This window comes from Gavialis gangeticus, unplaced genomic scaffold (genome assembly GCF_001723915.1).
Source record: "Gavialis gangeticus isolate Ggan-Ray unplaced genomic scaffold, GavGan_comp1, whole genome shotgun sequence".
Taxonomy (NCBI): domain Eukaryota; kingdom Metazoa; phylum Chordata; order Crocodylia; family Gavialidae; genus Gavialis; species Gavialis gangeticus.
In genome coordinates, this window is record NW_017729028.1 from 20,555,254 (window position 1) to 20,572,019 (window position 16,766).

The following is a 16,766-nucleotide window of genomic DNA, read 5'->3' on the forward strand; positions in this document are numbered from 1 at the left end:
AATGTATAGTTAAAGCCAGAATTTGTTATTCAGAAACAATTGAGAGTACTTAAGGTAGATAAATCCCAGTTCCGGATAACATAATTTCTTTCACTAGCTTTAGTAAGAGGCATGAAATTAACTGACATGCTTAAAAATGGGGGGAGATTCCTGAGGATTAGAAAGTGGCAAATACAACTCCATTAGTTTAAAAAGGGTCAAGAGATTAAAGACCAGGAAACTAGAGACCAGTGAGTTTAACATCTGTTGTAGGGGAAATCTTGGAAACTTTCAAGTATGTAGTGGGAAGAACACCTGGGAAAGCAGTTGGGTTAAGTGTAGGCAGCATTGAATCAGGCAGGTTATGTTTAACTATAAATGTCTGTAATAAATAAATAATAGACCTGATCTACTGAAGTTCCTGAAAGACATCACAGTCAAGATAGGAAAAGGGAAACTTAGTGGTCGGATACAGCAAAATTCAATCATACCGAATGGATAAACCAAGAGGTCATGAAGCGGGTGGCAAAACAGGATGCCAGATAGAAAACTGGCTGAATATGAAAGAAATATAACTGTGCAAACTTGTAGGGGGTTAAAAGTAGAATGGCTCCACAGTCAGCTTGGGGTCCTCTGGTAGACATAATATAGACAAAAATATGTTATTAGGATTAAGGTATTGGAAATGAAGGTCCAATTATTCCCTGAATTGAGAAGTAGTCTAGGATGGTGTTACTCCCTCCTCGAGCATAACGTATATTACATCAATTTAGCTCATTTAATTTTTTTTTAAATATAGGTTGATTTGGGATGATCATGGTGAGCAATAGCACCCCACATGATTTCACTTTCAATACCCTCCTTTCTTCTTCCTGCTTGCCTACTCCTGAGTCTCATCTCAAATTAGGCTGTAATCTCTCTAGGACAAGGATCATGTCTACAAAACACACTGGGTGTAGCCAGATGAGTTCACACATGCAGGATGTGGCGCTGAGACCCATCTGCAGCGCCATGCACCATATGCGCCACACATACAGGCTTTCCCCACACTCCTAATTTGCAGCATGGGAGGTGGGGTTGATCCAGGAAATCCCAGTGTCAAAAAAACCCATGCCTAAAACAAGCAGGGCAGTGCATGTAGCAGCAGTGTGTGCTGCCCAAAACTGGAGCCTGGCCAGCCACAGCCATGCTCCAGCTACTGGTGAGGCTCCCTGCTGCCAGATTGCCATGGCTGCAGCACCCAAAGGCCTCCAGGACCCCAGGTAAGGCTGCTGGGGCCAGCCCAGGTGGTGGCCCCAGCCTCCCACTCAGGGCACTGTCCCGTGTGCCAGAGCCTGCGTGCATGGGTGTTCCCCGGAGACCAGTAGCAGTGGCACATATTGTGCCGGTGCTGTTTGTCCCGGGACAAACGCATGTTCCTGCTCATGGGGACACATCCACTGAGGCCTCAACCAGGGGAGATCATAAGGAAAATGTATCAAGAATAGCAACACACTAGACAGCTGTACTTAATAAGGAAAAAGCTTAAGCAAGAATACCAAAAAAAAAACAACCAAAAAAACAAACCCCGAAACAAAACACAGGGGTTTTATTAGATCTAGGATAAACAATTGAAAATAGGAATTTTTGGAGGAATTTTATAATAGCCAAGAGACAAAAAAAAGTTCTTTTAAAAACCATGATGATGAACCTGTCTGGGAATCTCATACTGGTGCTTTCTCTAAAACAGATTTGTTGGGCCCAGTTCACATCACAAATAGATCTAACTCCTGATTTTAAGCCTCACCCCAACAAAATCCACGGAAAGAACACCTCTTCTCTGTTAGGACGAGGCCCTCTGCCTCATTCATGTCCCTTCTCCAGGTTTGTAGTGTGCAGTATTTGAGAATGAGAATACAATGAATACCTGGGCTTTTTCCTAACTAGCATGGGCCTGCAATAAAATTATGCAACAGGATGGCCTGTCCCCTTCAGAAGTGGCACCCCTCCTGGTTAAGGCCAGTCAGCCATGAGAAAGGAAAAGGAAGCCAGCTGTGGAAGACCAGCTTGCAAGGAGAAGAAGCTAGGCTGTTGTGCTGGGGAAAAGTCACAGTGAAAGTCACAGCCACACTTTCCTTTTAATGGCCAGAGGACGGAGGATTTTGGTTTTCCTGTCTGTGTTGTTAGACTGAAGTTTGTTTGGTGAAAACTGAATTGCCTGAGGAACAAATAGCTGAGTTAACTGGCCTGCAAAAGGCAGCAGGATAAAGGACCAGATTATAGACCAATATATGCTAAATTGAGCTGATCAAAATATTTTTAGAAGACTTTTCTTTGATGAAACTTAGCGACGGTTTAGCAACAAAGGTTTCTCAGTGAACAGGGAGACCTGACTCTTTATAAACCAGTGATCTGGGCATTGGCAATGCATGTGATCCATATTCAAAGACTTTTTAAAAAAGTGCAGCTGAAAGTTGCTTTTCTCACTTCTCTGCAACCAGAATTCAGCAAGAACGGAGCTCCGTTTTAACACTCTTACGGCCACTGCAGAATTGGCAGCAGCTTTTGGCTAAGCTGTGAGAGAGTTAAAACTCTAGCTTTTGCCTAAAGTAGCCAGTGAGCTGGCTGAGGGTGAGCGAGCTGCTCCATTCAGTCAGCTTTTGGCCATGACACAGGAAAAATCTCTTTTTGAGTTCTGCTTTCTCAAAACAAAGTGTGTCTCTTATTTGGGGCATGTACAAAAATGTAGTAAAGAGGGGTTATTGACCAGCTTGATATGTAACTATTTTCATGAATTCTGAAACTTTTTTGATATATTATGCTGCCCAGTAAGCTGAGTATGAGTCCTAGTAGATACTAATCTTTGTATATCTATAGAGATGACTTAAATGCTAGCTTTTTCCAAGGGCTTCAGAAATCTTAATTTCTTTTGCCTCGTTTAAACTCTACAGTTTTATCATCCCAATTTTATAAAGCAGGACACTTACACAAAGAAATGGGGACTTCCCCCTAGCTATACATGAAGTCTATATCAGATCTGGGAACAGGAACTAGGAGCCTATATTTCAAAATAATCCTGCCTCCCTACGTTCACATTTGACAAAGAGGCAAAGGAATTACCCTCATTGAAAAAGAGAAGATTTACTCTGAAATCACCAGAGCTGATAGGGCTTTCTTTTCCACACAGAGAACAAAAAATTGAAAAGCAAAACATTTTGGCCAAAAACCAAAGTATTTTAACCACTACTATGGTACCTTCTGGTAGCCATAGTTTTGGTACCTCCAGCTTCATTTTCCCCAAATTTCGTGATAGTACTATATCTTCTGTGACACACAATGGTCACTGATTCCCATAATACACCATATGTGCAGTTTGAGAATGAAGAGGTGATGAAGCATGGGATATGTAGTCCAGACTGTCCATAGAAAAGAGCTTGGGACATGAGGCAACTAAATTATAACTCCAATGAAGTAGTATAGCAGCATATCCAAATACAAATATTTTGCTTTCTAGCATATGGGATTTTTGAGGAAAATACTACCCTTCAGTATTCTGTGTAAAGCTGGTACTTTACACAACAAATATTAAATCCAAAAAACTAATTTCCTATTGATTAAATGCTTCATACAAGAACTTTGCCCAGTTTTAGCCATGAGCTGATAGTTCACAAAATTATAAGGATGAGTGGGAAAGCTAATGAATAACTCTCAGGTGTTCATGAAGGATCTAATTCTTCTCCTTACCATTATGGACTAGTGTTAAGCCAATTACCTTCAATGGCATTTCTCATGATTTATACTATAGTGAGAGAATTTGGCCCAAACGGCTCAAACACGATGTTAACCCTGTAGTTACTAACCTGCACTCCCAACAAAAATCCAGTCTTCTGCTTGGGTTATTTGATCTCTGGAATACCATGAGTTGGGATGGCTCAAGAAATGCCCAAACTGGGACTGCAGAGAAGAGGGGAGAGCAATAGGGGTAAAAGCACATTCAGAGGAAGCAGGGAGTCACTCCAACAGCAGTTTTTCAAGGGAGTGTAGTGTTCGCAAAACACCTTTATATCTGCAAACAGCAGGTGAGGGTGTGTGGTATCAGAATAAAGGGTGTAAAAGTGAACCACAATCTTTATGTGCTGTAACTCAGCATAGCTTCAACCGAGGTCTGGCCCATTATACCACATTTAGGCTAAGTACAGATAGTCAAAAAGCCCAAGGCTGAATCAATTCAATCTTTGCAGATTACTCTAAACTGCATAGGTTGAACTGATAAGTAAGTGAACAAACATTCACTTTTGATTCTGGAAATGCAGCCACATGCCCGCGGTGGCCTAAGTCAGGAGCCAGGGGGAATTAGAGCACGCCTCCCTGCTTGGCTGGTACAGATTGCTTAGGCCAAGGCTTGCTGTCCTACCCTGCAAGGGGGGTCTTCTGGGGGGGCTGCAAAGCATCCTGGGATGCTGCAGGATTGTGAGTTAACTTGAATCTGGAGGGGGTCTGGGACAGAAGTTCAATCAACCAATTTAACCTAAATCTCTTAAATCTGCTACTACATATATCCAGGTTTATCTTAAACCAGTTCCAGCAATTCTGAAAGTGATTTATGTGCACTGAACTTCTGCTGTGTTCACCAATCACTTATACTGGTTTATGTATAATTTCTGTTCCTAGCCGCAACAATAATCTGAGCGTGACACCAAAGCCCAACACTTCTGAGGTGAGCAAACCTGGAACCTGAAACCTGTGAATGATCATTTCTAACTTCACCAAAGCCCTGTGAGGATTCCCAGTTAGCATATAGGGACAGCATATAGCATATAAGAACCAACCATCAGTCAGCTGAGAGACATTCTCATTTCACATTAAATAAAACAGTAAAATAATAAGCAGAAGCCTGTTTAGAGTCATTTCTTAGGAGCAACCATAGGAAAAAGAGCAGAGGTTTAAAGGCTAGACTCCTAAATTTCCTGAAGACATTAAGTTACTTGCCCAGTGAAATAATCACCCTAAGTAAGCATTACCTTACCAATCTACATTTTGTCCAATAGCCAAATAATGAAATTTTGATAAAACACATTTAAAAAAAATCTAATTTATATTCCAGATGTCAAAATTGGGGAATATGGGCAATGAAATGTTAGAAAAGGGGTGAGACCAGCCAAAGCCTCACTTGTTTTTCCAGCACTGGATTAGTTTAAAAAAAACCTGTGGCTCAGACACTTGTAGCCACAGAAATACTCAACCAGAATGAATGCTCCTCAAATTTGGCAAGCCAAAAAGCAGAGATTTAGTGTATAAATAACAGTCAGATATTTTACTAGTATTCTCCAAATACTCCAGTTTTCAGGAATCATAAATTCAGATTTTTTTTTTTTTAGGTGTTAGTGAAATTAAGATCCTGATCCTAAATATTTCTGAGGAGAGATTTAAGAAAATTGAAAATATAACTGAAGCCAAAGATTGCCCTGATTTACACCTCTTCTGGTCCCACCATGGGATGTAAATCAGGGCAGAATTAAGTTTCTTTAATTCATGATGGTCAAGAAAAAAATTGTTTGCAGGAAGGGGAACCAGTTGGCATTCTTAAAGACTGAAGAATCATTAACTGTCTGAACAGTGTCTGTGAGCTGTTCCAGACAGCATTTATTCCATGGCATTTCCATATGGTTATAGGAAAACCAGAATTGTATTACAGTTACTGCAGGTAACACAACACTTGACCTACAGCACATGGCAAATATAGTAGATGGCAAATACAGTTCACTGTAGACAAATGTCAACTAGTTTGTATGGGAGCACAGAGCCAGACAAGGGAATCTGGGCTCAGAAGCAGTCAGCAGGGCAAAGATGTGGGGTTCAGAAATGCTGGCTGAACATGGTAGGGGGAGAAAATATTAATCTTCCATTTGCTGTGTTCTGCGTATGTAGAGGTGAGACAGGACCTGAAGGACCTGCTTGCAGCCAATCACTGAGACACACCAGAGGATTTGACAGAAGCTGTTGTCTTTGGCCAGGCAGTGAGAACTCTGTAAAAGATAGTCAGCTCCTTGCAATCTAAGCATTCCCTGTTAATTCATCTGGGTGCACATCTGACAGCATGAAACAGGCACATAAATTTAAATAGCTCAAACAGAACGTCTAGCTTGCTGGACAAGAAGATTCAAGCTAGTAAATATATGATAGCTCCATTCCTTTTTGACAATTCTGCAAATCTAGCAGTAAATTCTAGGTTGATTTTTTTATTTGATCCTCTTGTTGTCTAACAATAAATTCATGCCAGTACAGACTCTCAAAGTAAGGATTATTTGCTTCCCTTTCAGATCAAGAGACATTAAATTCCACATATATCACACATTTGTAGCAGATGTTCCTAAAAAGACAAACCAGGTGCTAAACATATTTTATTCTGATGGGTAATTTTTGAAATTATTGCAATCAATGAGTTAATAATACTGGTGGTAATGATGAAGCCAAGTTATTATTACCCATTACATTTAATCATTGACAGCAAGTTAATTGGACCTAATTAGAGAAATCATTGTAAATAACATAGAGCAGATGGTAGAGGTTTGTTTTTCCACTTCCAAATCTATGTAACAGAGTTATAGATAAAGAGGGGGCCAAACCAGTGTGGAAATGTGTCCATCATGTAATCTCTCAGATCTAGACCTGTCCAAACCTGGAACTTTCTAAAATTTAATTCATTGGGATGATGTTGACAAGAATGGACAGAATAAACGCATCTTGCTAACCTTGAAGCATGAGACTTGGTTCTGCTATACACTACCTGTGCTTTTGAGTGCTGCCTCACATATAGCAATGTAGTTCAGGAGTTCCTAGTTTAAAATGGGTGGAAATTAGAAGCAGAATCATGGTACTTCTAGTAATGGATTTAAAGGCTGGTTTATAGAGTAACAAGTCATGTTTCCCATTATGCCTGCATAATAAATAACGGTGACCCACACTAGCTTTAAAATAATGAACTTAGCTAACTGTAAGTCTGGAGATGGGACAGAATGGGCTTCAGCATAGGATGTCAATCCATGTGCACACACAGAGGGCCTAGCTTATTTGTGTTACAGTAAGAGCTTGCCCTACAGTGTAGCCATATCATTATTGTATCTGTAAAGTCATGGTTATGAACATCATTATGTTTCTCTTATTGCTTCAATTCCTGTTTTTATTTACTACCTATTTCCCCCTTGCGCTCCTAAATGAGAACCATCTCACTGTTGCCTACTATTTCTAAAGTTGTAAGTGGAGTAATATCATGCAGCAGTGCATTGTGAGATGAACATATTATGAATTGTGTACCATTCTTGTACCCCTTACAACATTCTTATTTTTTCTTCCTCTTAAGCTACTTTTGTCAGTGCATTTGGCTGGAGTTACAAACTACATCGTACAGGTCATACTGTGACTGAAGTCAGTGGGAAGTTTTGCAGAACCTAATGAATGAATAAATTCTTATACTTCTACAATTTCATCAGCCACAACTTGAAAACCTATTTTCTAACTACAAAATATGTCAAATACAAATGCATTAGAACAAAGACACAGCAGTGCTATGCTGACATAGTGGTTCTTTCCTGACTGTACATTTTATACAGTATATAGGCCAGTCTGCAGGCTGGATTGACCCCTTTTCCTGTGCACCAGAAAAAGGCCACAGGGACTCTGGGCTGCCTCCGCTTCCAGGATTGGGATCTGAGGGCCCAGCACCACCTCTACCAAATCCCACATTGGGCTTTGGGGTCCTGTATGATCCCACATCCCTGCATGCCAGGATTGGCCCTGATGCTACTCTGCATGCCTGATCTAATACACAGGGTCATGGCTTGTGGGGTTCCCTATGAACCCATGGGGAGCCCTTTGGCTGAGTAACAGAGCACTGGGGGCTGGATTTGACCCATGGGCTGAGCACCCCTGATCTATACTGGTAAGAATATGTATAGGCTATTATCTGGCCCAGAGCAGAGGGCTGTGCCAACTACTTAAGGGGACAACATGTAATAGGCAGTAATAAGGAAACCTTACAGAGAAAGTTTCTTTGTAAACCCCAGTATTTGGAGAATTCACTAGAACACAGTTAAGAAGCGATATTTTTTAAGAAGCCATTTTTTTTAAAAATTTGGATTGACTGAAATAAAAAAGATGAAACATTGTTATATGCTAAGTACTTCCATTCGCTTACAAGTATCCTTAAACTACATTTATTTTTCCCTAGACCAGAGGTTCCCAAACATTTTCTTACTGCATACCCACTTCCAGATTTACCAGCTACCTATGTACCCCTACCAGCACGTGTTTTATATTTTAACCTCTTTAGTAAATGCGAATTACTATAATGAAAATTAAATCCACCATTACACAATTTCTCCTGCATATCCTCTCAGAGATGTCTTGCATATCCCCTGGGGTATGTATACCATAGTTTGGGACCTAGACAATGGCCTCCAGTTTGATTCTTCTCTATTTCTTTAGTGCAGAGTGGTCAGTGTGGGACACATGTGCCACAAGTGACATACACAACCACTTTGTTTGGCATGCAGGAAGGGGCAGGGAGAACAGTGTAGAAAGCAGGGAAGAGAGCAAAAGGATGGATCAGGCAGGAAAAGTAGACCAGAACAACAGATAAGGAAGGGAAGAGGGATCAGAGCAATGGATTAGGCAAGGTAAGGGGATTAAGCAGCCCTTGGGAAGGGAGAAGGCCTTCTGGTCAAAACAGTTGTCTCCTACTGCTCTAACCCAATGACTTCCCAGTCAAGAAATAGGGGATACAATGTTTACCAGGGCACCCATCGGGGTAACTAGAAATAATGGCCACAAACTGGAAGAGAGCAAATTCAGATTGGACATCAGGAAAAAATTCTTTACAGTGAGGGTTGCCAAAATATGGAATATGCTTCTAAGAGAGGTGGTGCTGTCCCCTTCCTTGGAGGTATTTAAAAGGAGATTGGACAGACACCTGGCTGGGGTCATCTGACCCCAGCACTCATTTCTGCCAAGGGCAGGGGGTCAGACTTGATGATCTAATAGGTGCCTTCTGACCCTAGCATCTATGAAACTATGAAACATAAAGTACCATAGCTTCAATCGAGTTCTCTCTGTTCACTCTTCACTGCATTCTGTTCTTTAGCTTCAAAACTCACTCCATCAGAGTATGAAACTATCTTATGAAAAGCACTATGTGCAATCAGAAACCTATTGTATGCAGCTTTGTCTGTATCTAGCATTATTCCAAGCTAAATAAAAGGACTTTTTAGTACAGCTATGTCTGTAATGATGATGCTCTTTGTTGCCTCAGACATACATTTCTGCTTGTTTTTGTGTGGCAGGTTTTTGTATTTGCAAAGTGCCATAAAGACAAAACTTACAGGTTTAAGGTTTACCAGCTTAGCTTTGAATTTGCAGATCTTTTGCATCACTATTACAGAAACTATTGATATCATGACTTTTGCAGCTATTACAGCCTATGCAGAAGTCATCATTCATATAATGAAAGATGGTTGGTTCAGAGAGCAAACATACCAGGAGACCCACAGATCCCAAAGTACTGTAGGTCTATTGAGGTTGCTATCATGCAGATAAAATATATATTATTAAAGTAAGGTTCTAAAATGAAAATATAAAAGCTGGGAAGATATCCTGGGTTCCAGTGATTCCAATGGTGCATTTGTGTATCTGCTACATAATTTAAGAGTGTTTATTTGTACTGTCATGATAGGGGTAGATGAACTAATCCTTAATAAAATAAGAACCCACTCAAACACTGAACCTTCACCCATTTTAACAACTAACCTACAATCAGACTCTTTAGGTAGATCCCCACGTACAGGGGTGTGCAGTTTGTGGCACCACAAACCACATGCAGGGAACCCGAAAATGTGCGCTGTAAATTTGCAGTGCGGTGGCAAAATTTGCCACTAGGAAATCCTGGTAGCAAAAAAAAACCTCCAGGAAAAAAGCAGTGTATAACACACATCCATAGTGTATGGTGCAACAAACAGAGGACTGGCCATCCAGAGCAACACTCTGGCTGCTGGCCAGGCTCTTTGCTGCCAGATCTGTACTCCTGCTGCACCGGGACACTAGGTAATACTGCTGGGGCCAGCACAGGTGCTGGTCCCAGCCTCCCTTACCCAAGACAATTTGCTGCACACTGAAGTGAATGTGCAGGGGTATGCAACGGGGCACAAAGCAGCAGAATAAATTTGTGCCACTGCTATTTGTGCCTCTACAAGCGCATCCCCCTTGCACATGTGGGGGGACCTGCCCTTTGAGATAAACATTTGGTACGTTCCTCTGAACACTTTATTTCTAGCATCTTGCCAGAACCAGAAGCAGAGAACCCAAGTCACGATGAAAAGTGTTTCTCCTGCTACTTCCAGTTAAGACAACAGACAGAAGGGCTGGAAACTTGACTAGAAATCCTGGTCTCTCATTATTGCCAGCCCAAGTTTGCAGGCTTTAGAGGTTCAAATAGTGATAGATACCTAAACTATTGTACCCAAGACTTTTTAAAGTTCAGCCATCCTTATAAGTACACGTCAATAGAGAAAGATATAATTTCTAAAGACAAATAGGAAACATTTGACACACGCTTTTACCTACAAATGAAGCACACTAGAAAAGTGATATACATTAAGGGAAGTATAAATTAGAACTGAACAAAGCTAGAAGGTGGATCTGAACACAGAAGATGGATCAAGCAGCTACTAGATTATTAGCAAACTTTGATCAAGACCTATTCAAGGCAAATAGATGAAGTATCAGTGAAAGGGTTCGCTCTACTTTACTAGTTCTAGAAGGCATCCAGTGTCCCAAGTTCTTTAAAAAATTATGAGAGTTTTGGGGGATTTTTTGGTTTTTGGTTTTGGTTTTTTGCTGAACTCAGTAGCATTAGCCCAGGTGAAGATTCCAATAATTTTTCAGCTGCAGTCGAAGACATTTTTACTTTTTATTTTTATGAGGAATCCTACACAGAAAGCTTTACTGAGCTGCCAATTTATTATTTTTTAATAAAACCTAAAGTTCTGTTAATGGGCCACTGGTAAAGTGATATTATTAGTCCATATTTAGGAAAGAAACCTGAAACTGGATGAGGCTTTCAAAGTAAAAGACAGCTGGGAATCTGAAATTAATAGAAATCAAATATTTAAAAAAATCTGTTAATTCATCTAATCAATGTCCCAGCCCATGTAAAATTATCCCCAACATTATGTTTTTTAGTGCTCTGCCCAGTGTTGTAAATATGATGAGAAATGGGTCATCCACCACTTCCCCACAGCCCCATAGATCACACTGCCAGGATTTTTGCTCAGATATTCAGGCTATAATTGCCAATCTGTTCTGTTTTGTCTTTGTCAGCACTTCCCAAGTATTCCCTTACCTCCTTTTTATTAGTAGCTTTTTTTACAAGCTTTTCATTATCCATAATTGTCCAAACTGCTTTCTATCCTTCTTTTTTTTGTGTGTGTTAAATTGTTTGTTTGTTTTTTAACACTCAACACAGGCTTAAATGTCCTTGGATTTAGAATATTTGGAATAGTGATTTGAAAGCTCTGGATGCACCCTTCAGTACTAGATTGTTAGGGCCCAAAGAAAACCCCTTCCTCAAAATGCATGCAGGATGGGTTAATTTTTGACAGGACATGTAATGTTTAATAGAACATGTATTTTGCATCTTAGACTTATGTCTGCTGAAATAGAAGCTTGCTACTACTGTAATAAATTAAGCAGCTCTTAATACTTTAATTAATCACATCCCTTGTTTCATTTGCTAATGTCTGTTTTTATATATTGGCAAAATATGTTTCTATTCCCTTTAAATCCTTTGGCTTGCGATCACTTAATCTGTTTCTTCGCTATTATCTTTTTCCATTAAGATTTAACAGTTTTTTAATACTGATGTATTAAGAAATTATACCACAAACTATACTAATTCTGATGTCCCAAAGTTGCTGCATGCCCCAAATTTCCCTTTGATTAAAATCATGCAAGATGCTGAGTGTCTCTTTGGGAAGCAAAGGCCAACCAAGAAGGTTTTTATGTATGATTTGTGGAAAAAGTCAATGAAATCTGATGTGAAAGATCACAGGTCATGGTCTCCAGAATTTCTTTCTTAAAACATAACACCTGTAAACTCATCACTGACTGAGTGGAGACCTGACTGAACAGACTAAAAGCAGAAACCTCTTTAAGAAAAAAAGGCATAACCAGATCCAGTCCCTGGAAGATGAAACTAGACAAATTCAAACTAAAAAGTAAGATTTACTATTTTTAATTGCAAGGACAAAAAACCATTGGAATAACTTGCCTAGGAATGTGGCTGTTTCTCTAACACTTGAAGCCTTTATATCAAGATTGAGGACTAGATTCTACTTCCCCTATTAGGGTCTAAGTGGACGTAATCACCTAAGGGCCTTTTTACACTTTACACTGTGAGCTGTTCAAGTGTTGATGGCTCTTAGTGCTAGCACAAGTTTGGAGCAGTCATGTGTTAAGGTCAGTAGGGCCCTGGAGGACTTAAAGGTAAGTATTTCCTCCCACTCCAATTCCAGACTTTGCCCCTGTCCCCTGGCTCCCCTGCTGCTACTCAGAGTCCCCCCCCCCCCCCCACTTCTGGCTCACTTGCCCCTGATGTCTGTCCCAGGGGAGCAGGCAAGGAAGGGTTAACTTGCCTGCTCAGCTGCCACTGCTGCTGCTGGGCTGCTGTTCTTCTCTGGGCTGAGCCCACCCAGAGAGCAGTAGCAGCAGCAGTAGCAGTGTCCAAGCAGGTAGGTTAAACTTTCCCTGCCTGCTCCTTTGGGACAGACTTTACGGGCAGCTACAAGTAAGCAACAGGCGGTGGGAGGGGAAGGCAGCAAGTGGGGATCTGGGCAGGGGAGAGGGCCCGATGGGGTATTTACAGTAAGGTGTAACCTAGAGTGGCTCCCTCTTAGTATAACGTGAGCTGGGTAACATGGATCAGAGATAATCCTGGCCTGGAGTGGGGTACCTTTGAGGCACCTAACAAGTGCTTGAAGCAAGGCTCAAGTGTTAATGTATAGACAACCCAAGGGGTTAAGAGCTCCAGGAGCCACCCAAAATTACTGTATAACAAGGTCCTTAAGTGTGATTCTACCTTGCTCCAGTTTCTGAAATTCTCTGAATAGAAAAGGTGAGTGGATCCTCCACCTCCTTGCTGCTTTTTTAGTGACTTATTCTAAAGCAGTGCTTCCCAAACTCTGCCTTAGCATGAGCACATTTAAAGCCCCATTTCCTCAGCATAGCCCTTCCCTCCCAACCCACAGTCCCTCACCCCCAACTCCATTCCCTAATGTTGCGACCCCATTTGAGGTTGTGACCTACGGTTTGGGAACTGCTGTTCTACTGTCTCATGTGATGGCATATTACAAAAATAGATGCAGTCATTGATTTTTTTTCAGGGGCTGAAACAGGGTGGAATAGGATTGTACTTAGGTGGTTAGTGGATAGAGTAGGATGTGTCCCTAAATGTCTTCACTCAGAAGTTATGGGCTTGATGAGTTTGGGTGAGGGTCTTTGGTGTATGTTATGCAGTAGGTCAGGCTTCCTAATCATAATGGTCATTTCTAGTCTTAAAAGCTATGCATGAATAAGAACTGCAGTTCAGACTCACATTGTGTATCAAAGCTGAAAAAGAAATACTGTAAAAAGAATAAATAGACCTCTCCAATCTCCATAATATCTAACTAAGAGGCAGCCTCTATGATTAAGAAAAGTAGAAGTTATTTTGCCAATGTATGCTAGAATTTCACCTTGGTTTTATATCAGAAACACATGATTAATTAATCTGCTTCCACTTGGTAAGCCTGAAGCAGTTGTACAGCTTGTTCTAATGAACAGACTTCTTGGCCTGGTGGCAGATTACCATTTCAAATCATCGGCCAGGTGCAGGACACAGGAAAGGTGGGTTCAAAGTTCCACGCATCTCAGAATACAATAATATAACATTTCAGCAAAGGTAAACACTGGCATTTTCCAGAAGCCCAAGATCGGGGAGGGGGAGGGACCCTGATTTAATACTGCATGTTGCTATGTCATGAAATAATCATTTCTTTGGATGCCAGAATAGTAAAATATATTGCAGAACACTAATTTTTGATCATTTCAAGCCAAATGAATGAAACAGAGCTAAGGGGCTTCTAGAGCATGGACCACATTCTACAGACAGTTTATTGGCTCCTTTTAATTACCTCCGGGGTTAAAATCATTGTGCTTATAATTTAAAAGGTGGAACATTGGCAGGTGAAAAATCAAATAGATTGCCTCAGTGGTACTACTTCCACTTCTAATAATTAGAGACAACTGGCCATTCAATATTAGGCAATACTGAAATATTTTTTAAGTAATAAAATGCTCCAGGAGATTTTTTGGTGAAGGCCAAAGATGCAGACTCAGGAAATCCAGGTTCAGTTCCTGGTTTGGAAATAACATTTCTATGCATCTTTCAGGCTAGTCACAGAAAGCCCATTCACCAAGATGATAATCCTAGCTTTCTCTAGCTCTTTGACTCCCTTTCCTAACTGTAGGCTCCAAGTACAGACCATTCCTTAAAGTCCCCAGCATAAGATGCCTCAGTCTGGGATGAGGCACTCTTGAATGCTGGCCTAGGGCCAACATGTATTAAATACATTTAGGCTTAAATATTGCATGTCTGCAGAATTCCAGCTAGCTGAAATCAATGATGGAATCAAAGAAAATTATGGTTGGAAGGGACCTCAGGAAGGGACCCTTTCTCAACCCATTGCTCAAAGCAAGACCATCCCCAACTAGATCATCCCAGCCAAAGCTTTGTCTAGCCAGGTTTTGAAAACCTCCAACGATGGAGCTTCCACCACCTCTCTGGGTAACCTGTTCCAGTGTTTTACTACCCACCTAGTGAGAAAGTTCTTCCTAATATATAACCTAAACTTCCCTTGCTGCAAAGGGACACAGCTTCCTATACCATTGCTCCTTGTTCTGTCATCTGCCACCACTGAAAAGAGTTCAGCTCCATCCTCTTTCAACCACCTTTTAGGTAGTTGAAGGCTGCCATGAAGTCCCCTCTTAGTCTCCTCATCTCTAGACTAAATAAACCCAGTTCCCTCAAGTCTTTCCTTGTAAGTCTTGTTCTCCAGCCCCCTCACTATTTTTGTTTCCCTCCACTGAACTCTCTCCAATTTGTCCACATCCTTTCTGTAGTGGGGGCCCCAAAACTGGACACAATACTCCAGATGTGGCCTCACTAGTGCTGAATAGAGGGGAATAATCACTTCTCTTGACCTACTAGCTATACACCTACCAATGCAGTCCAGTATGCCATTAGCCTACTTGCCAACAAGGGCACACTGTTGGCTCATATTCAGCTTCTTGTCCACTGTAACCGCAGATCCTTTTCTGCAGAGCTGCTGCCCAGCCAGTCATCCCTCAGCCTGTACCGGTACATGGGATTGTTTCATCCTAAGTGCGGGACTTTGTACTTGTCCTTATTGAACCTCATGAGATTCTTTCTGGCCCAATCCTCCAATTTGTCTAGGTCACTCTGAATCCTACCCCTACCCTTCAGCAAATCTACTACTCCCTCCAGCTTGGTGTCATCTGCAAACTTGCTGAGGGTGCACTCTATATCATCTTCCAGGTTGTCGATGAAGACATTGAACAAAACCAGCCCCAGGAATGACCCCTGGCGCACTTCACTTGATACTGGCTGCCAACTAGACATTGAGCCATTGATTACTACTCTCTGAGCCTGATGCTCCAGACAGTTTTCTATCCACCTTATAGTCCATTTATCCAGCTTGTACTTCCTTAGTCTGTCTGCAAGAATGATATGGGAGACCATATCAGAAGCCTTGCTAAAATCAAGGTCTCCCCTCATCCACAAACCCAGACATCTCACCAAAGAAGGCAACCAGGTTTGTCAGGGATGACCTGCCTTGGTGAATCCATGCTGACTGTTCCTAATCACCTACTTCTCTTCCAAGTGCTTGGAAATGGATTCCTTGAGGATCTGCTCCATAATTTTTCCAGGCACTGAGGTGAGGCTGACCAGTCTAGTTTCCTGGATTGTCCCTTTCTTAAACATGGGCACTCTGTTTGCTCTTTTCTGTTCATCTGGGACCTCTCCTGATCTGCATGAGTTTTCAAAGTGATGGCCAATGGCTCTGCAATCGCATTAGCCAACTCCCTCAGCACCCTTGGGTGCATCTCATCTGGTGACATAGACTTGTACACATCCAGCTTTTCTAAGTAGTCCCTAACCTATTCTTTCACCACTGAGGGCTGCTCACCTTTTCCCCAAATTGTGCTGCCTATTGCAGTAGTCTTGGAACTGACCTTGCCAGTGAAGACTGAGGCAAAAAAGGCATTCAGCACTTCAGCCTTTCTGCATCATCTGTCACTAGGTTGGCCTCAGCAAGCGCTACCATCCCTGCAGTTTTCACCCTGCTGTGGCTTAACACACACACGTGACATGAGTTTTGCTTTCAGGATTTGAGGTACAGTTTCCCTGCACCTATCACCTCATAACTTGGCAGGCTTCATGCACTCAGCAGCAGCTACCAGCATCCACATCAGACAAAAAACAACAAAGTTATAGATATTTCATTGATTCCCCATTATACTCTATGGCCAAATCTCCAAATTGCGGAATCTTTTCCAAATCGATTTGGAAAGCCTAAAGCTTCTAGTGATTCAGTTTGGATTCATAGATTCGGCCTCTGAATCATCCAAATCATCTCCAAATCCAAATCACAATCCGAAGCTTTGCACAGCCATAGTAACTAGTTGATTGCCCTGATCAG

General features: G+C 41.4%; 1 long non-coding RNA gene across 1 annotated transcript; it reads left to right on the forward strand.

Moving 5' to 3' along the window:
• Positions 1 to 13,708: 13,708 nt before the first annotated feature.
• Positions 13,709 to 16,363, forward strand: LOC109300107. Its single transcript, XR_002098122.1, has 3 exons — positions 13,709 to 13,722; positions 13,811 to 13,813; positions 16,244 to 16,363. It is a non-coding gene; the product is annotated as an uncharacterized LOC109300107 (long non-coding RNA).
• The last annotated feature ends 403 nt before the right edge of the window (positions 16,364 to 16,766 follow it).